Source organism: Mus musculus, chromosome 2, assembly GCF_000001635.26.
Source record: "Mus musculus strain C57BL/6J chromosome 2, GRCm38.p6 C57BL/6J".
Classification (NCBI taxonomy): domain Eukaryota; kingdom Metazoa; phylum Chordata; class Mammalia; order Rodentia; family Muridae; genus Mus; species Mus musculus.
In genome coordinates, this window is record NC_000068.7 from 179,345,067 (window position 1) to 179,366,184 (window position 21,118).

A 21,118-nucleotide genomic window follows, 5' to 3' on the forward strand; every position below is an offset into this window, starting at 1 on the left:
TTGGTCCAAGCTCTAGCACAAGGATAAGTGAGGTAGAGTTGAGTGAGATGCTGAGACCCTCCTGGGGCTCACAGCAACCATAGGCTTGGGTACAAAAAGATGGAAGTTTCCTTAGTTGTGGCAGCCATGTCCTTTCACAGAACCAAACTCCAGGTCTCACTAATACAACTCATCTCTGAGGCAATGGCTTCAGGTGCATGAGCTGGGCTCCAGGGAATTCAAGCGTTCCTGTGCGTCTGATGGGAACACAGCCTAGTGATCATTAGCATCCTTAAGTCTGGTCTTCCTGGGGCTGATGCCTACCCAACCCTACTCCAGAGCAGGAGTTCTCTTAACTAGGCCCTTCCTCCAAATCTCATCAATGCTATGGGCGCAGAGGTGTGTGTGTGTGTGTGTGTGTGTGTGTGTGTGTGTGTGTGTGTGTGTCTGCTAGTGATGAGCTGTACATTTTAAAGTTACATGTATAACAGTGATGCCAACATATTGTCATAGCCAACCTTCATCCCAGAAGAACAACCCTCTATAACCTTCAAACCTCTTCATGACTTTCGAACCCCTCCAAGAACTTCAAAGCTTGCAGAAAATGTCAGACAAGCTTCTGAATTGGTTCATGGAAGGCAGCCACAGGCAAGCATTCTCTATCCCACCTGCCTGCCTTCCCTAAGGTTCTTGATTCCTAGAAACCCAGTCTATCCTGCGCAATAAATACCCCATCAGAGAAGAAAGTGGAGGCAGACCCCAATCCCAGTCTGACTAATTATCTTTGAAGCACATGTTGAAACCCAATCTGCATATTGAAAATATGGTGGGGCAGGAAGGAGGCCCGCTGACATTTCCCAGCTCATGGTGTTGTCTTCCAACAGTGTCACAAGACAGTCTCCTAATGAAGTAATAAAAACAGTGTGAAATTTCAAATCCAAGGACATCTTTAAAGGACACCATCTCCCCTTCCTGCAGTGATATAAAAGAAGGGACTTAGAAATTAAAGACACAGGATGCTTTCCAGAGTCTCCACCACAGTGCAGAGGAGTGACGCCACCCAGGCCACCCTATGGCATTCCAGGGACTTCAGCAATGATGCCCTTGCTGTTGACAGTCACCTGGCAGCTGCTCCTCACTTTAAATTTCCAAGTAAACATGGAGGTAATAAAAATCTATTGTGTGTGCAGTTTCTAGTCCCCAGAAAGATTTGAGGTTTTAATCTTTAAAATAGCTGTGGTGATGGTGCAGGGCTAGATAGAATCCACGAGTAGTTGACTTTTAGTTGTCAGCTTGAAGCAATCTAGAGTCTCTGGGAAGAGAGTCTCAATTCGGGTTGTCTACGTCAGGTTATATTGTGAGCATGCTTGTGAGGCAATGTGGCAAATACGTTAATCAGTGTGGGAGGCCTGCACACTGTGGGTGGCATCATCCTCTATGCTTGGGGATCCTGGATTACGTGTGGATGGAGAAAGCAGACTGGCCATTCATGCACCAGTTCATTGCTCTCTGCTCATGACTGTGACAGCTGCTTCAAGATCCTGAAGCTGTAACAGAAATTGCAAGCCCACAATTCTCTTTCTCCCTGAAGTTGCTTCTGTCAGCGTATTTTATCCGCTGTGAAAGAAAACAAATGTGAGATGGCGGGCTGTGCCTGTCTTCTGTGTCTGACTGGAAATGCAGCAGGACACTCTGAGAAATGACACCCAGGTCTACAGGCAGTGGAAAAGGAATAATTCAATTCCCCAAACTTACACTGTTGCCCTTTGGTTTTCCTGGAAGATGCATAAGGTGCCACACTTGGGCTTGGGCACAAGCTTTCAGGACCACAAGCACCTCCACCCTTCAGGGGAGCTGGAAGTTGCCTTGGGCTTCAGCCAGAACTCAAAGCAGGAATGTGGAGGCAGACACTATAGAGGGACCCTGCTTATTGCGTGTTCCCATAGATACCTTTCTTATAAAAACCTAGGCCCACTTGCCCAAGGGTGGCAACTGCCCACAGTGGGCTGGGCCTTCCCACAGCAATCATTGGGCAGATACATAAATAAATAAGCCCCACAGACTTGCCCACAGACAGTCTAATTGGGGCAATTCCTCAGTTGAGGTTTCCTCTTCCCTGTTTGTGTCAAGTTGACAGGAAGTAACCAGCATGATGTTCAGAGTCCATGGTGAACTTGAAAGGATTGTCTTTCTGAAACCCCACACTAGGTAAAGCTACCATACATTGAAAAAAGTATATTTTAAAAAATTGATGGATTAAAATCCTTTAGCACTCCCTATGGTGCCTCCCTCTTCTGTGCACACACTCTCTTCTAGGTCCCTAGAGCCCTTGCCTACACTAAGCTACATGTGCACCCCACTTCAAACTGTGGACTAGGTCTCTCCTCCCCTAGCAACCCTTAGTGACCACCTCTGTGGTCAGTTTCCATTCAACCATCCTCAGGAGCATATTCCGGTCTAAGAATCAAGGGACAGATCTGGATTGAACTAGTTTGGGGTACACGTTCAATAAGGCAAGCTGCTTCCTCTGAGTGAACGCTTAGAAAACCCCCTATTAGCATCAGATGACAGCAGGAGAGTGTCATTGAGCTCTATAAGAGGAGACACCTGAGCACATGTCCATGGTCAAGCCATGGGATGCCCCCCCCCAGCACATCACAAAGTACCCTTGACAGAAGCCAAGAGGACACCAGCGCCGTGTCTTGGACTTCCAGCCCCTAGAACCTCTATGATTCAAAGTTGCCCCACATCCACAGTGTTCACCTACAACGACAGAAAGCATGCTAGCTCCCACCTCTGACTCATTTTGAAATATCCTCAAAGGCCATTTAAGCCAGTTCCCACAGGTAGAATTGTAACAGGCCGTATTAGCTTTTAATAGAAACATATTTTAACACATAGACAACTCACCCAATTGATAAAGCTGCAAATTGATTTCAGTAAATTATGTCAGCTTCAGGGATTTGGTTCTGGGGCATAGTGTTTATTTGATAGATTGATTTACAAGTTTCTGCTGCTAATCAATCCACTGGACCCAAAGTTAATCTTCCCCCTGAACCCCAGCTCTCTCTGGACCTTAGAACTGTGCTTTATGGAACTTCTCTGTCCTCTGCTGATTGGGTCAGTCTTCTATTGCCCGTGTGGAGCCTCACTCCATCGTCTGAAGCCATGCGCAGGATGGCCTTGTGAGCACCTCTACCAAGAACTGTTCCAACAACCAGGTTTGCAGGGGTGACTTCACAACCTTGACCACACCTCTTTCCCTGGTGTCACTTGAAGCATGGCTCAATTCATTCACCCTCAGATGTCACTCCTCATCCCATGTCGTGTAGCCATGGGTCAATGTGTGTCTGGAAACAGATGTTCTCTACCAGAGATCCTCTTTCACCCACCTCCCATACAGATGTGACTTCAGACTCCATGAACCAAGTTCCACTCTTGGAATGTCATGAGCAGATGTCCTCACAAGAGAGGGCAATGCAAACCATTAGCCCTCGGGACCTGGGGCTTCTTTTCTCCGAAGAAAAGCCTGTGTGTTTGTAATACCGAAAAATGTAGTTATCTGAATAATGAACTTTAGGGTGAACTATTCAAAAGTAGTAAGTGTGTCTTAGAGAAAACACACAGGAGCTGGGTGTCCAGGCAGAGCCCCCAGCACAAGTATCATCTTGGGCCAGTGTGATGTCAACAGCCCCCAAACAGATGCACCACACAGCACCAGAAATTAATCATAGCTGTTGACATTTTAATAAACAGCTGCTTTGGAACATGCCTCAGAACAAACATGGACCAGGACCAAATCTTCTGAAAGGAGACCAGAGGTTATAAAGTGGCTTGGTTTGAAGAAAAAAAAAAAAGATGTAATTTTTAATCAGATTCCTCCAGAGCTAGGTGCTTACAAGATGACCCTCAAAGGGTATTTCATGAGATTGGGTCCATAGAACATACAAATTGGTGCCCAGTGTCCTGTGCCCAGGCACCTATGGTGTCTTGACTTATCACATGACTGACAGCATCTCACTGGCTAGGACTCGAGTTCTTTACATGTGAGATGTTTGTGTGTCCCTCTTCCTGTCCTGTGAGCGCTGGCAGATGCCTTTGATATCTGGACATGGGTTCCCTTGAGGAGATCAGGAGGCTCCCAGAGCAGAAACCATCTTTCTATCAATTAATCACATACTCAAAAGCAGAACCTGAACAATCTCCCTGGGTGGAATCCAGAAACTTCTACTACAGTTCAGATAGATCTGCATTTCAAGTAGTGTGGATCCCAAGATACTACCCCCAGGCCTCCTCCCAAGCTGCCACAGAGATAGAAGACTGCAGATAGTTCCATGGGGCAGAAAGAGACAGGATTTCGACTCCACTGTGCTTCTTTGTGTTAGAGGGAAGCAAATTATCTCAGAGCCCACATCCTCTCTGCTAATATTTGTCCCAGTAGCAATACCTTTCTCCCTGTGGTTGGTTCTTTAATCATGCAATGTTCCCTGTCGACAATAGGTACAAAGGAAATGTTCACTCAGGTTGAGACACTGTCAAAGAAGAATTTCCCAACCAGTCCAGGCACTGTGCACCACACCATAGACTCCCTGCCAGGTGGTCAGGAGTCCGATGCACATAGAGTAAGGGTATGGGGTCCAGATATTAAATAGAGAACCAGAGGGAGAAGTTCTCTTGATGTGGGTGCAGGTCAGAGACTAGTCCTTGATCCGTGTTGCCAAGGAACTTAGAGGCAGCAGATACAGAAGTTAATGCCATGACAAATACTCTTTGCAGCTCAGTGACCTAGGATGGGGTTGGGGAGGAGGGCTCTGTCCCTAATGCTAAGAAGGCTCTGCTGATATTCTAGGTATCACGGGTCTCAGTGTGCACTGAAAGGACCTTGCTTCACCCTGCAGAGTCAAGAAGCAGCTCACACTTTCCCTTTTAGGTTGGGTGGGTTTGGTCTTTATGTTAGTTCATCTCGCAGCAGAAGGCTGGGTCTGCCTGCTGCAGCTTTAGACATCTCTAGCCTTGGGCTACAGTTGACCCTGAGTAACCTGTCTAGCAGATTGTCTCATGCCAGAGCCCTCACAACCTTGGAACCTCCTACAGAAGTCGATGTGAGGCATCTCTGGGTGAAGCATGTGCAGTCAGCTTGGCATAGGAAGGCATGGTGGGCTCACTATGGTGACTCTGTATGGAAGCACGCCTGCTTTGCATTGCATGGGAGATTTCTACATATCTGCCTTCCATCTTGCGCAGGAAAGCGAGATGACCTCCGGAGAAAAGAAATCCACACCTTTTAATCAACTCACAGGTGGGTCTTTAAATTATAATATCAGCAGGCTGAATTTTAGATTGAAGAGGCCAAACAGAAAAATGTCACCCAGCATTTCTCAGAGGCTAAAACACTGACATTTTTAAAAGACAAAGCAAAATGGGAAATCCTGAGATAGGCTTTGAAACAACTCTAAGCCCTGGAGAGACAGTTCAGTGGATAAAGCACTTGGTGTACAGGCATAAGAACCAGGGTTTGGACTCCTGAAACCTACGATGAGAACTAGGAAGGCACAGAGTGCCTGTAAACCCAGAACTCAGAAGGCAGAGGTAAGAGATCCCCAGAGCAAGCTGGCTAGCTAGACTAGAAAGCCTGCCTCAGTAAATAGAGTAAGAAGACGCCCAACCTCTGACCTTGGCACATACCTATCCATGTGCATGTGCATGTGTATGCATATACATGTGAACCTGCAAACATGCATACACACAGAGACACACAAGCCCAACACACACAACACATGAAAAGTAACAATAAAATCCAGTCACATAGGGCCCATGGAGCCAGGTGTTGGGCCCACAGAGCCAGGTGTTGAGCCCACAGAGGCAAGTGTTGGGCCCACAGAACCAGTTTGGCCCATGGAGCCAGGTGTTAGACCCACGGAGCCAGGTGTTGGACCCACAGAGCCAGGTGTTGGACCAACAGAGCCAGGTGTTGACCCCACAGAGCCAGGTGTTGGGCCCACAGAGCCAGGTGTTGGGCCCACAGAGCCAGGTGTTGGGACATAGACCGGCCATGACTTGGTGGTTATAGAATCTTGCCATGAAAGTAGGGCTTTTGCTAGCATTCTTTGTGCTTTTGTCTGTGTAAGAAATGCTTGATAATTTCTTATTCAAAATGAATATCCTATTGTTAGCTTTTTGTGTTTGTGAAAGTGTTAATGAACAATAGTGTGTAGAATTACTGAGATGGGGACAGTAATGAGGAATCCTCAATCATCACTGAGACGACAGTGTCTCAAGTGGAAGGGGACGGACACAGGGCAAAGCTCCGAGGCCATGCCCTGGGATGCTAATCCATGGGCTAGTGTGCTCTACACTGTTGGTAGCTTTCTCCCTCTACACAGTGATGTAGCACAAATGTATATAACCTCCAGGACTTAGGAGACCAAACCTGATATCATTCAACATCATGACTCAGGGCCTATTCTAAGAATTCCACGTCCAAGGAATATTACAGTACATTTTGTGACATTAATGTTGTGTTTCTGAACAACAGTTGTCTTAATTACTCTTTTATTGTTGTGATAAGATGCCATGATCAAGACAACTTCTAAAAGGAAGTGTTTAACTGGGGGCTCATGGTTCCAAGAGATGAGAGTTTTATCATCATGGCCAGGAGCTTGGTAGCAGATGGGTAGTTCAATGGTGCTGGAGTAACAGCTGAGTGCTTGCATCTCAGCCCATGAGCAAGCAGAAGACAGAGAGAGAGAGAGAGAGAGAGAGAGAGAGAGAGAGAGAGAGAGAGAGAGCGCTAACTGTAAATGACTCCGGCTTTTGAAACTTCAAAACCCATTCTCAGTGACACACCCTCTCCAACAAAACCACACCTCCTGGTCCTTCCCAAACAGTTCTGCCAGCAGTGGACCAAGTGTGCAAGCATATGATCCAGTAGGGGCCACTATCATTCAGACCACACCAGTTGTGGTTTTTTTAATCCATGCATCCTGCCTGCATCTTAGCACATCTTCATAAGGACAACGCTATGAAGATTCACCTGGCTGGCAGGAGTCAATCTCGATCATGAATGGGACCTCCTTGGTCTTCTTGTGACTAGTTTTTATTCTTTTGATACACCTAATCTCTCCCTCCCTCTTACCTTTCTTTCCTCCTTTCCTTCGTTTTCTGTCTCTCTCTTTCTCTTCCTCTCCCCCTTCCCCCTCCCTCTCTCTCTTCCTCCTTCCCCTCCTCTCCCCTTCCCTGTCCTTCTTTCTCCTTCTCTTCCCTTCTCTCCCTCCTCTTTCCCTTTTCCCCTTTTCCCCTTTCCCCCTCTCCCCTCCCCTACTCCCCTTCCCCTTTCCCCCTTTCCCTCTTTCCCCTTCCCCTCTCTCTAACTGAACTTGAGTTTTGACGTTTGGACCTTGATGACCTTTCTCTAGCCCCCTTTCACAGCAGCGGTGAGGAGAAAGCATACCTTTGGACCGTCCTGTGAGTTAACTGCTAACCCATCAACTGGAATCCACTAGCCATAATTTCCTAAATTGTTCCACAGATAGTAATAATCACAAGCATAGCTGCTTAAATTCTCTCCACCACGCCCCACCTCTCCTCCCCACCCACATGACTGCCTAAATGGGAACTGAACCAGGACAATAGACATACAAGGCCCGAGGGTTTTTCTTTTGTTTTTGTTTGCTTTGGTTTTGGTTTGTTTTATAAGACTAAACACACGTTAATATGAAGATCCTTGGGTCCAAAGCTCAAACACCAGCCTTGACCTTTAGTACAGCCTCCTGAGCAAAAGGTAAGAGGGCAGAAACAGGGTAAAGCTGTAAGGAGGCTGGAGGTTGGCTCATTGAGGATGTCACATGACAGTGGGGCCCTGGGAGGAAGCTCCATGTAGTGTGGACAGTAGGGGAAGGCTTGGTGGACACAGAAGGCGCTGGTGTGTCTGGAGAACAGCCAGGAGGCCAGTGCAGTGTCCAGAAAAGGGAGAGGGTAGGGATGGGGTAGGGGAAGGCTGGGATCAGGGTGCAGGAGTGAGGGGCCTCATGGAGACTCATTCTTCTACTCTGTGCAGTGGGGACAGAGTGAGATTGGGCCAGAGGACAAGCATGTACTAACCAATCCTTCTGCCACTGCTGGGACCAGACTCTGAGTCGGTCCGCACACTGGAGTCCCCCACCTCATCTGAATCAGCTCTTCTGAGTTACTGAGACTGATTTTACAAACCATCAAACTATTCTTTCAAGGAATTATGCCAATTTATCCTGCCACCATCAATTCACAATTATGACACACACTGGCCCCAGTAGTGCCAACACTACAGTTTTCAAACATGTTAATTCTGTACATTTTATACAGTTATTCTAATATACACTGGGGAGGTAACATTCTATTTGTGGCTATCAACATTTAGATAGTGTGAATTACACGTCGACTTCACAACTCCCAGCCATTCGATTGGCTGATTTAAAAAATAAAAATATCAGGAACCCAGTAAAATTGGAAAAATAAACAACTTTTAGTATAAATATATTCTATGTAGTATTGGAAACATGTTAAAATTGCTTCTTGTTCTTCTGAAAAATGGAATTTTACAGGCTTCCTGTGTGTTATGTGGCAATCCTAACTTAAAGGGAGAATGAAGCTCTGATTTGGCCTAGACACACAGCTTAAAACTGTAGGCCTAATATTCTTCTCCTAACTGTATTCCAGCTCATAGAATGTGAAGTTATAGCCTTTCAGGGTGTGTGTGTGTGTGTGTGTGTGTGTCTGTCTGTCTGTCTGTCTGTGTCTGTGTGTGTCTGTGTATTTCTGCAAATGTGTGTGGTGTGCCTGTTTCTATGTGTGGCTATGTGTGTGTATATATGTCTGTGTATATCTGTGTGTACATCTGTGTGTGTATATGTGTGTATGTGTGTGTGTGTGTGTGTGTGTGTGTGTGTGTGTGTGTATACAACTATACACACATCTATGTGCACTAAGGTATGGAGACCAGAGGTCAAATGTAGATGTCTTCCTCATGGCCTGTTTGTTTTGAGACAGGGTCTTTCTGAACCTGGTGCGCAGGGATTCAGCTGAAATGTCTGGACAGGGATCCCCAGTGTTCCCCCACTCACCCACCCTCAGTCTTTGCCCCAGAGCCTAGCTTCATGCTTTGTCTTGTTTGTGGGTTCTATGGTGGGACTCAGGTCCTCGGGCTTGCAGAGCAAGCACCTGACAGACTGAGTCATCTCTAATATGAGTGTGTCTTTTTCTTCTGCTAATTACTCTTTATTTGTGGTAGCCAAGCCTTCCCCCAAAGCCCTCAGAATTTGGGTTCCTTTATTTCAAATAGTAAAGAGAACACCTTTAATGGTGTCAACCCCACCCCTGTAGACAGTCTCTGAATTGAACTTTCAGTTCCCTGTGGCAAGACTGCCCGATTCTTAGAGGCGTGGTCTGATCCATGCACTTAAATTGCGTGCACTGGGACTGCAGCCTCAGACAATCAGCAGTCTCCCCTGAGGTACGTTTCGAATACAGGAGTTGCAGAAGTTGGTGGTCATGGCTGCTGATTGTCACGATACCTGGGTATGGAGCCACACTGAGTGATGTCCAGGAAGGGGCATTTTGAGGTGAAAAGTCGATGTTTGCAAGCCCAGCTCAGCTCCAGAACTGGAAATTAAAGGTAAGTCACATGGGTAGGAAAGGTTGCAGGAACACAAGCTTTATTTCATTTTGTAAACACTGTAAAATATTTTAGTTATTATTCATGCGTGCATGTAATAATGTGATTGGATCCGATCCATCCCCCACTTCCCCTTCTAAATCCTCCTCCACCCCAGTTTTCCAATTTTATTCCCCCTCCCCCCTCCCCCTCCCCCTCCCCCCTCCCCCTCCCCCTCCCCCTCTCCCTCTCCCTCTCTCCTGCCTGCATTACTGTGTGCATGAGTATAGAACCACCTACTGACTCTGCCTTCCCCAGTACTCACTGATTGCCGGTAGCTCTTTAGATTTGGCGGGGACTTCGTAAGCCCCACCTCAACCCATGCTGGGTTTTTGTGGCTTGAACATGTGCTTGTCTTGTGCACACAGCCCAACCCTTGGGCCCCAGCCACTGTGAGCTCCTGGCACAGCTACAGTTTCCCGGCAGACATCCACTACCACTGGCTCCTAACATCCTTGTGTTCCCTCTTTGAAGATGACCCTTGGGGGTTGTGGGGAGGGGCGTGATATAGACATCACTTTTAGAGTTGAGCACCCCACACTTCTTTCTACACAATAATACTGTGTTGGCATCTGCATGAATTGCCATCTGCTATAAAAAGGAAACTTCTCTGATGAAAGTTGTGAGCTGCAGTATCTATGGAGCCCGTGTGCAACTGTGTCCAATAAGCAACATAACAGGAGCAGCTTCTCCTCTAAGGCCTATGCTGTAACCAGCCTCTGTTCTGGGGACCAATTAGCAGTATCAGACATGATGTGGAAGTGAACTTTTAAATGCTGTGGGTGATGGAGCCAGGTTAGACCCCAAAGGCCTCCAGGCAGAAAGATTTGGGGGAAGGTTCTTGCCCAAATCAAGATATTCTGCTTATCTCTGTAAGTACACCCCAGGTATCCTAGCCAGCATGCCCCCAAAAGAATGGGCTTACATGTGAAATAGAATGAAAGAAGCCACATCACCTAGGAAACACTATACACTGTCGGTTTATTCTGCATGGATCGACAGGTTGCAAACCTGATTCTTTGAAAGTCTGGTGACACAGAACCGGAGGACTCTTTTGAAGCCTGCCTGGGTAATTCTGCTCAATATATGTGTTTTCCCCATTCTCTATCTCCAATGAGAGCGCAGCCACAGAGAGTTGACCACTGGGAAAATCCTTTTTTATTAAACAAGAAGGCTCAGCCTGAGACTCCGTTTCATAGCGGGGAGGAAGTATTCTCAGGGTTGATAGGGTATGTGGCAGGAGACAGCTGCACATGTCCAGGACACCTGCTGACTTGGGCTTGGGAACGTTGGAAATGAGGTCCAGCCCTTTCGTCTCAAGTGTTCCACTCACAAATCAGCTGTTTTTGTTACAGAAACAATGGAGGGTCGCTGGAAAGTGCATCCCAGAGCAGGACTGAGAGTCGGCTCGGTCTGTAGAATGTTGATCTTGCAAACATGAGTGTTGGTGGTCATTTTGTAGCGACTTTACTGGGTTCTTCTATCTACCACCCCTTCCAACCCTCATTCCAGCCTGATCCCTTGCAACCCCCCCCCCCAACACTTAATAACACTTGATAGGAGAGAAAGAAGATTAGAGAGAAAAGGGGGCATAGACCTCTTTAGACTACTTCCTGTTGATTAGAAGCATCAGATTGCTAGGGGTAGTCCAAGCTTGCCGAAGACCTGAGTTTGCTCTCCATGATGGGTGCCTCACAACTATCTGTAATTCTAGCTCCAGAGGATTTGACCTTATCTGGTCTTTTTGGACACTTGTGCTCAAGTGCACACACACAAACACACACACACACACACACACACACACACACACACACACACACACACACACCCCACAATAAAATAAATGTATTTTTAAAAGCAAACAAATACTACCACTAATACTTATTAACACATGCTCACAATAGGTGATACCTAGGGGACCAAATGGAGCTCATATATCTGCCCATCAACAGATGGAGACTGACAGATTGCTCTATGTCCTCTATGTGCACATCACAGAATGAACTGGTGAGAAAGAACAATGCCCTGGCACACACTGCAAGGAGGGTTCACCTTGGAAGCATCATGCTAAGTGGTGAGGCCAGACACCCAAGGTCACGGCTCCGTGTATGCCTCCTCCATGAGTCTCTAGGAAGGGATGAAGATATGAATCTTCAGACTGAGGGGGTGGTGAGAGAGGCACACTGCTCAGTGCCTACGGGTCTACTTTCGGATGGACAAATGTTCTAAAACTACATGAAAGTAGTTGTACAGCATTGTGATTGGACCTACTGCCACTGTGCTGTTTACTTTAAAGGGTTAAAAGAGAGACAGAGATAGACAGGCAGATACAGAGAGAGAGACAGAGAGTCAGAGAGAGACAGAGAGACAGAGAGTCAGAGAGAGAGAGAGAGAGAGAGAGAGAGAGAGAGAGAGATGGGGAGGGGCCTGCTTTTATGCTAAGCAAAGTCTGGAGATGGTGGCTGTGTAAGCCACGGCTTGTCTTCCAGCACCTTAACCTTGCACTTTTGACCCTGGAGGATCAAATGTCTCTTGTTTCAGGTGAGTATTCCAGGGTTCCCGTTAAACAGTGCAAACAGGCTGACGTATTCCCTGACAAGCTAAACTTTCTCGAATCAAAAGTACCTTAGCTTGTGACGGGACAAAGATGCTCTGGGTTCCTCCATAGTTGGTGTCAGGTTCATCTGAAACCCAGACAAAGAGACCACAGATTATGTGCACATCAAGAAATGATTCTTGGCCGGGCAGTGGTGGCACACGCCTTTAATTCCAGCACTTGGGAGGCAGAGGCAGGCAGATTTCTAATTTTGAGGCCAGCCTGGGCTACAGAGTCAGTTCTAGAACAGCCAGAGCTATACAGATAAACCCTGTCTCAAAAAACAAGTGAGAGAGAGAGAGAGAGAGAGAGAGAGAGAGAGAGAGAGAGAGAGAGAGAGAGAGAGAGAGAAAGGAATGATCCTTGATGGTTACATCCTGTCCTGGCTACAGAACAGGTCTGCACAGTGCCCTGCACCTCTTCTCTGCCCTGATAAGCACGTCTGGGCTGGAAAGCTCAGAACACTCTACAGGATGGTTCCATTTGATTTTTATAGTTGATTGGTTGTAAAAAGTCCTGGGTAAAGTGATCCTCCCAGGACAATTCACCAAGAACTGGGCTCCATCCCTCCCCTTGCATCTGAGTCTTGTTCCTGTTCTCAGTCAACCAACACTCATCCCGATGCCATCCTGACCCAAGCATTCATTCAGCAAGACGAAAGTGGTTCCTGCCAGGTTCCAGACAGACAGCTGGGGTCTGTTATAAACATATTGGGAGAGCAGCTGAGGATTCTGGCCTTGGGGATGAGAGAAGGAGCTGTGTAGAGAAAGGATCAGGCTCACTGAGGTCCACACTGCAGCCAGAAGCAGGGCTTTGGTGATCCCATTCCTGCCTACACCAGAGCACTTAGTCCGCACCTTGCAAGTAGTGGAATCCATTGCCAGATCTTAAAGAAGACACTAAGCAAGATGAGATTTCAGAGTGTGAAAATCTTCCTTGAGGTGGGGGCTTGGAGAGAAATTTCCTGAGCCTGCTATAAAAATGAATGTCAAATCAGCTTTCTTATCTTGAAAATGTTGTAAAAATAACTCATTTTGAGTTTGGGGTGCGAACAGATAACAGTCATGATAGCTGTCATTCACCGAGTACTTAGGCATCAAGCCAAAGGTCTCGGGTACACGATCTCATTTAATTTAATCCTAGAAGGATTTGCAAGTTAGACTTGATCACCTGCCTCTCACTGGGAGCAGGAAGTGTCAGAGTATTCAAGGTTCTGATTGAATGCATCCTCCCATCAGAACCAAGCTGGGTCTGAACCCTAGGTTTTCTGGCGAGGTCATGGCCTCAGCAGTCCTTGTCTGAGCTGGATGCCCAACTGCACAACAGGCACAGGGTGTCTAACATCTAACAGACAAGGAACCGAGGCTGGAGAAGTCTACAATCTCCTGAGCCTGGAAGCTGGGGTCCTCTTAGCCATGCTGCTTGTAGAGATCAGAAGAGAATCTATGGAGTTGGTGGTTGAGAGCACTTGCTGCCAAGGCAGATGACTTGAGTTTCATGGTGGTCGAAGACAGAGCTGGTGGTTTCTTCGAGTTGTCCTCTGTCCTACACACATACCACAGGAGCCACATGTATTGATAGCCACATACACGAGCACACACACACCCAGATAGACAGACAGACGGACAGATGGATGGACAGACAGACAGGCAGATAGAGAAAAGGGCAGATGGGTGGATGGCCAGACAGATGGGTGGGGGTGCAGGTGGATGTATGGAAGGGTGGGTAGGTGGGTAGATGGACAAACAGATAAATGCAAAGTAAACCTTTTTTTTAAAAAAAATGGGAACATGCCTTGGTTTTTGTGGCATCATTAACTACCAACATCTCAAATGAAAGCAAATACCTCACATTCATGTTATATCACAAATAAGACCCTGAATGACTTAGAAAAGCACAAAATATTTTAGATTCCATGAAGAGTGGTTGTGTCTGACACATCCAGAGAGACCAGGTACCAAACAAGGTGGCAAAGCCATCCTGCAGAGCAACAGAAGGCAGAAAGTCTGGGAAAAGATTCGGGAACGGAGGTGCTCAGGGCAGCGTGGAACCAGGAAAAGCCTCCACACCTCACTGCTTGTATCACTTGCAGTCAGAATGAAGGTTCACTTGATAGGCCTGATGCTGGAGATGGCCACACCCAGACCAGTGATTCTTCACAGTGAGTCTTTCCAGCAGCAGCATCCTTAGAAACAAACTCCTTATTCTTGTGTTTAAATGATTGTACACAATTGTAGCCAACATCTCTACTTTCCAGAAACTTCAGAGTGACTTATTTAAAAAATGGATTCAAGCCCTTGAATAAAAGACATTTGAAACTGTGACTAAGTCTAGAATTCGAAAAGAAATGAGATAGTGATTTGAGTTCTATAATTCTGGGTCTGTGTGTGATTCCTGCCAGGGAGGGGAAAGCCTGTGAAATCAGACCCCTGGTAAATGGTCTGTCCACACCAAGCTCTGTCCCTCACAGTGGATAGAGGGAATCCTGTGATGAAGGGGAACCAATGAGCAGTTATTCCGTCTCTCGCTTTGTTGTGTGTGGGTCTTTGGGTGATTACAGATGGCATCGAACAGCATAGTCATCACCCTTGGTCTTCAGGATCACCACACTCATGCTCCAGGACTGGGGCAGGAGTGGGGGAAGCTCAGTCCACAAAGATGTCTGTGCAAACCTGGGAACCTGAGTTAGTTCCACAGAAAACATAAATAGCCCTGGCAAGGTGGTAAGTTCCATATGGGGTGGTGGAACCAGGAGGATCCCTGTGGACCACTGGGCAGCCAGGGTATCTTATATGGTGAGTGCCAAGCCAATGAGAGATTCCGCCTCAAAGAACAGTGGGTAGTAACTGAGGAGCAATATTGAGGCTATCCTCTGGCCTTCAGAGGCACAGGCACACAGGTGCAAGTGTACACACACACACACAAACACACACACACATCCACTCGAGCATAAGGAAAACACTCCAGTTGTCTTGGGTCACTGAGGTGCTTAAGAGGGGTCTCTGGGATCCTCAAATCTGAACATCACTAAAATCCAAAGCAGAACTTTAGATTCCAAACAGCACCCAGAGGTCCCCTCACATTTGTTGCAAATTTTATTTTCATGACAAAGTCGACGTCAGCAAAAACTAAGGATGAAAAAGGACTTAAGGCAGATCTTAGGATCCAGTAATGAGACAGATCTTAGAATCCAGCCAAGAGGCAGATCTTAGCATCCAGCCACAAGGCAGATCTAGGATCCAACCACGAGAAAGATCTTAAAGCACATCTTGGGATCCCACCATGGGAAGCTGGTTCACAAGAGCACAGCTGTAATATTTCTCAATAACAGGATGAAGAACCTTTAAGTAATAAATGTCAATAACAAGAATCTTTAAGTAAATTCAAAGTGTTTCCTATTTGTCTCTAATGCATATAGATAGATAGATAGATAGATAGATAGATAGATAGATAGATAGATAGATAGATAGATAGATTTTGGGAAAGTAGGAGAAGATGGTCACCTCCTTTCCATGTTTGGCCAGGAGATAAACACTTGCAGGCAGGCACCAACTTAGCCAGCTCATCCTGCTCTAACCAAATGCCAGGGTGATCACCAGCAAGGTTGGGTCTGCTAAGGCACCACTTCCTCTCCAGCCCAGCTTCCTTCCAGTGGGCCACGCTCAGCCTGTGTCATGCAACTGAATGTGAGGACTAGGGAAGGACTGTCAACAGCAAAATACCTCTGAATGTGCAACAAGCAAAAATCAATTAGAACGTTAGCAAATCTGAGGGAGGCTCTGTCATGTGACTTCACGATGGCTTCAGATCTGAGGACAGGACAGCACACTTTGCTGTGTATTTGCTGGCACATCACCTAACACCAGCAGATACTGCATGCAAAGTGGGCTCAGACTCCAGATTGCCTCTTATCATGAACCACACATACAAGGGTTTCTGCTCCTATAGCAACATAGTTGTTTAATTACAGAAAACGAAGACACTTAATATTTTATCCTCAGGAAGTAAGTACCAAGTCACCATATCATCTTGTTAGAATATTTGATTTTTTAAATTGCTATTTGAGTTAATAACTTGAGTTTCATTTTTTAAAAAATCATTAAACAAATTTTGGCTTGGGATTAGAACAGAATTTCCAATAATCTCTAAAATGGCTCTAAACATACTTCAGCCATCTTCTACGTATTTATGTAAAGCAGCCTTCTCAGAGTTGACGATTATAAAACCAAAATATCGATAAATTATTTTTTAAAGTGAATATAATCTACGTCCCGCAGGATCAAATATTCAGGCAAGATTCAACCTCTAGGTAAAAATAGAGAAACATTTCCATCTCATCCGCATGCAAATTTGCTTTCATCTTTAATAAATGACAACCTTGTGTGTATGCTAAGGAGATGTTTTAAAATCAATTTCTTTATCATTTATTATCAGTAAGTCTTTCTTTGTATACCTAGTTTATCTCCCTGGAAGTGGTATGAGATTTTTCTCACTGGAAAAGGGGTGGCGATTGGAGATTTAAGAAGACTGTATGAGCTGGTAAGATGGCTCAGCAAGTAAGCCACCTGCTTCCGAGCCCAAGGACACCTTCATCCTCAGGACCCATATGGTAGAAAGAGAGAAACAACTCCTGCATGTTGTCTTCTGGATTCCATACGGACACTGTGGCATGTGTACGCACACACAAGGATACCATAAAACAGTTTTTTAATAAGAGAAGTCCAACTCTAGGGAGAAAGAATGTATTTACACATAGAACACAAAAGCTGACAAGAAAGTATACAAACCCTCCATCCCTTTCCTAAGGGTCCTTGAAATAAAGATCTCTCCCCACCTCTGTGTGTCTGTCTGTCTGTCTGTCTGTCTGTTTGTGTGCATGTGTATGCCTATATGTATGACACATTCAGGCCAGAGGTCACTCTCAGCTAGCTTCCTTACCTGGTCTCCACTTGAATTTTTGAGGCATGGTCTCTGACTGAAGCTGGAGCTCACTAATTAGGCTAGACTCGAAAGCCCAGGGATCCTCCTGTCTCTGCTTCTCCGGGGTTGGGTTATAGGTTCAAGCCTCTGCATGTGGCCAATTACGGGGTGCTAGGGATTGAACTTGGGTCCTCATCTTTCCTCCCCGAGCCCTTTAATGACTGAGTCCTCTCTCCAGTCCCTAACGTTCTCCCCTGTAATAAGAGTGATTAAGCCTCAATTCCGATGTATTTTGGAAGATCCATTCAGAGCTCAGCAGGTCCAGAATCCTCACGCTCTGCCTGCTCTCTGTTTTTCTCCAAACCAAAGACGAGGCTTTCTGAGAATAGAACCCTGGGACAGTCATTGTACCCACTCTCTGCCTTCTGCCATAACAAGTTACATCAGACTTACACCCTAGAACCAACAATTCACTTGCTTGCACCCAGACACTAAAGCCAAGAACTGACTTCTGCGTGAGCTCATGGATGTGTTCCTATGCCTGTGTCTCAGTGTCACAAACTCCCTGTACTTCTTGGCTGGTGTGTCCTTTCTCATCCTTACAGGCTTTGTTTCCATGAATACATTACCTATGCGTCTCTGGGACACGTAATGCCTCCTGCCTTGTGTAGGAGATCTGTTATTACAATTGTGGTCTCACTTGGTTGGTCCAGGACAATGTCTCTATGAGACTAAGAATTTAATCCAAAAACTTCCATTTGCACCAGTCATTAAAGTATGTCCGTGGGGCCTTTGTTCAGGAAGGAGACAGTGGGTGAGAATCCTAGTGCCTTGTGCCTTCGGTAGCTTGCAGTCTGCCTTGTACAGACTTTTTCCTAAGACCTGGTCCCTTGACCTTGGGGTCAGTGCTACAGTTTCTGCACCTCTGTGAATTTGCTTGCTCATCCTGTGAGTTGTAATTAGTTGCCAACTTGTGAAAGATGCTCCTGGGAAACAGGTGAGGCTTCAAAGGGATTAACAACGCACAAGCGACTCACAGAAGACTTACATGGGCAGGAAATTGGGGAAGACAACACTGGTGTTATTGGCTCCTGTTAGGGAAGTGGCCTGGGCCAGTGATGAGGATGTGGGCAGAGAGGAAAGAGAAAGGCCAGGGTCTCTGAGAAAGAATGAATGGAAGGAGTCCTGTCTGCCAGGTACAGAGGGGACACAGCTGATATAGAGAGCAATGTTTTCTTGATAGATTCTCTGACTTGGGCAAGGCTGGCTTCTGAAGTGTCTGCAGTCATGGGAGTCCTCTGAAGTTAGAGAGGGGTCCTGAAAGTAGAAGATATTCTAGGATATAGTAAATTGAGTAGGGATGTATGGGACAAAAAGGAGTCATTTGTGAGAGAGGCTCTGACTGTGGGGCCCTTCATTGTGAGGTCAGGAGCAAGACACAACCCAACAGCAAATTCATCCAGATACAACACCCCCCCCCCAAAAAAAAACACCCTGACATGACCATACACAAGCTAAATGGCCATGAAGTGGGGACATCCAGATTGTATGAGTCCCTCGTAGAGTTAGGGATTCCATGTACAAAATGTTAGCCCGAGTGTCTTTGTGGAAGACACCCAGGGAAAGGCAGCCATCACTGAGTGAGGGAGGGGGCACTCATCCCCTCACCCCAACTCACACACACAAGGAAGCAGACTTTACTTTTCTATAACTCACATTATGTTGGCAACAAGCAAATATAGGAGAGATTCAATAATATCAGGTTTAAGAGTTAAGCCTAAAAGCCTAGACTGATGACTGTAAGGAATAAAAAACCCACATACTGTTGCTGCGAGATAGCTCGGATGGTGAAGTTCCTGATGCGCACACAACAAGGATCTGAAGCACTCACATGAAAGTTGGCGCAGTAGCGAATGTCTGCAGATTTCTAACGTTCACTGGCCAACCAATCCAGCTTTATTCACTACTAGGTCCAGATCAGTGAGACACCTTGTCTCAAAAACATTTTAGTCTTTCAGCCAAGCTTGCCAGCAGACCTGCTGCCATGGGCCATGAGATCTGAGGTCAGAGGAAAGGCACCTGGGTTGTGTATTCTGCAGTCAGACACATGAAACACCAGCTTGTCTGCGTGCTGTGGACTTTGCTGAGCAACACGGCCATATTAAGTGCATTGCAAAGAACATCATTCATGACCCTGGCTATGGCACTCCCTTGTAAAGGGTGGCCTTTCATGATCCCTACCCATCTAAGAAGCGGAGGAAGCTGTTCACCCCTGCAGGGGGAATCCACACCTGGCAATCTGTGTACTGAGGCACAAAGGCCCACACAGTAGCAGCAATGCTTTGCCCATGGGCACTACTGCTGAAGGTACTGTGATGTGTTGTCTGGAGGAGAATCCTGGGAAGAGGCAAGCTGGCACAAGCCTCCAGGATTTCTCCCACAATCATCTCCCATGACTGTGGAGCCCAAGAAGACCCAACTAAAGCTTCCTTCAGGATCCAAGGTGATTTTCTCAGCCATGAGAGCTATTGTTGGCATGGTTGCCAGGGGAGACAGAATTGACAAACTTAACTGTCTCTGTGTACCACAAGTACAAGGCAAACAGGAAATGCTGGACATGTGTCCAAGGCCTGGCCATGAATACTGCAGATCATCCCTTTGGATGTGGTAACCACCCACACATTTGCAGGCCCTCTATTATTTAAAGAGATGCCCCTTCTGGGTGCAAACCGGGTCTCATTGCATGCATACTGCAGATATTCATACACAGGTGCGCACAAGCAAAGTTTTACAAAGTTGCCAAAAGGAACAGGGAAACATAGTAGCTCTTAAAAGAAATATGGCATAGTTAGAAAGAAAAAGGTGCAAGACTAACTAGCTCCTGGGGATATTCCAGCAGGAAGGAGAAGCTGGAGAGTCTCACTGAGGTCAGGTTTGGTCATATTTAACACGTGAGCAGCAATACTTGTCACTAAGAGATCTGATTCAATACAGACCCCAGTGCCTGGCTGCACGGAGAGGCCTCTATGAACTTCACTGGCAAATAAAGCTGTGACCACAGAACCAAGGTAAGAGGAAGAAAGTGAGCCAAAACCTGAAGGTATGCTAGTGGAGAATGATGCCCTGGCACACTCAGGAAACACCACATTAGTTCATGCTTTAAGTTCTACTGTTCAGAATATCAGAGTGAATTACCTAATAGCTGAAGAACTATGGTTTTCACTGGCGTCATCTATGAGCAAAGCATTGTGCACCAGTGAGCTCTCTCAATGACGATCACTCTCCCCATGCTCTGACCTCATGGTTGGTGTGACCACTCTCCCCATGCTCTGAAACCACATGGTTGGTGTGACCACTCTCCACATGCTCTGACCTCATGGCTGGTGTGACCACTCTCCACATGCTCTGACCTCATGGTTGGTGTGACCACTCTCCCCATGCTCTGAAACCACATGGTTGGTGTGACCACTCTCCACATGCTCTGACCTCATGGTTGATGTCACCACTCTCCCCATGCACTGAAACTTCATGTAGAACTTAAATCCCAACAAATGGACCCTCATTTTCCATGTGCTCCACCACAGCAGCTTCTCCTAGCATTACCCAGCTTCCCTTCCAGCTTTAGCCAGGAAATGAGTCTGCCTCTAGGGTGCTGAGCAGCACAGCCATGATGTGGCCAGCAGACACAGGGCTGACTCTGCATCAGTGAATGGGGATATGCTTGTCCCTACCAGCTTCTGGCTGTGGCCTGTGGTGTTCACCCAGATAAGCCTGAGCCTGACTCTTCCTGTAACTGCCCCTGTGTCCCACTAGGGAGAACTATTCTCTGGCTGAGTCTCCCATGTTTCTCCTAGTCTTGTGGTGGTGTCCTCACATTCTCCCAGCTCTGAGCTGAAGGGAGTTCAGATGGCACCCAACTGTCTCTACCTCACACA

The 21,118-nt window shown here is 46.5% G+C and overlaps 1 pseudogene; it reads left to right on the forward strand.

The window, feature by feature from the left end:
* The first annotated feature begins 19,227 nt into the window (after positions 1-19,227).
* Positions 19,228-20,005, forward strand: Gm14294 (annotated as a pseudogene).
* Positions 20,006-21,118: the final 1,113 nt, after the last annotated feature.